The sequence below is a fragment of the Cupressus sempervirens genome, chromosome 3, assembly GCF_028749045.1.
Source record: "Cupressus sempervirens isolate cs-2001-9-10 chromosome 3, ASM2874904v1, whole genome shotgun sequence".
NCBI lineage: Eukaryota > Viridiplantae > Streptophyta > Pinopsida > Cupressales > Cupressaceae > Cupressus > Cupressus sempervirens.
Window position 1 is genome coordinate 204,692,680 of NC_143120.1, and position 919 is coordinate 204,693,598.

The 919-nt window shown below is 39.9% G+C and overlaps 1 pseudogene; it reads left to right on the plus strand.

The window, feature by feature from the left end:
- Window positions 1-216: 216 nt before the first annotated feature.
- On the plus strand, window positions 217-663 carry LOC149565533 (ubiquitin-conjugating enzyme E2 8 pseudogene; annotated as a pseudogene).
- Window positions 664-919: the final 256 nt, after the last annotated feature.

The window sequence follows — 919 nt, forward strand, 5'->3', positions numbered from 1 at the left end:
ACATGGAAGCTCCACGCATGCCGTGCCAAACCCTTCCCATCCTTGCTAAAATAGTGGGTATTAAAAGATCGAGTTTAACACCAATCAATCAAAAAACTTAAAAAAAGAAAAGTGGGTTTGAATCTGAATCGTTCCAACTTCATCTCACCTGCTAATCCCATCCTATATCTCTACAACTCTTCTTTAGTTGTCCCAAGCAAGAGGGTCTTGGAATCAATGGCTCTTAAGCGTATTGCGAAGGAGTTGAAGGACCTCCAGAAGGATCCTCCCAGCTATTGTAGCGCAGGGCCTGTAGCAGATGACATGTTCAAGTGGGAAGGCACTATAATGGGTCCTCCTCAGAGCCCTTATTCTGGAGGCGTATTCTTCCTCACAATCCACTTCCCTTGTGATTATACATTCCGCCCTCCAACTGTTAGATTTAGGACAAAGGTGTTCCATCCAAACATAAATAGAGATGGGAAGATCTGCCTTGACATCTTGAAGTCTCGCTGGAGCCCTGCTTTGACCATCTCCAAACTGTTGCTTTCAATTTGCTCTCTGCTCACTGATCCAAATCCAGATGACCCTCTTGAACAAGGAATTGCTCATTTGTACATGGCTGACAGGTCCAAATATGAGGCAACTGCAAGGGCTTGGACTCAGAAGCATGCTGTCAATTAGCTCTTGTGGAAGAATAATTTGAAGCAATACAAGTGACATTTCTGTGACTTACTGTTGTGAGGAATTGTTTATAGGGATAAGTGCTTTATTTCAATAGTATGATTCTGTAATATGTGAATGCCACTATTATTTTTCAAGTGCAAATCATAAGATTTTGTGTCTTTCTAACTCTTTATGTTCATATGCATAAGTTTGAAAATTGATTGGTTAAAGAAAATTATTCAAAAATTATTAGTTAGAGTACTATTGTGTATAA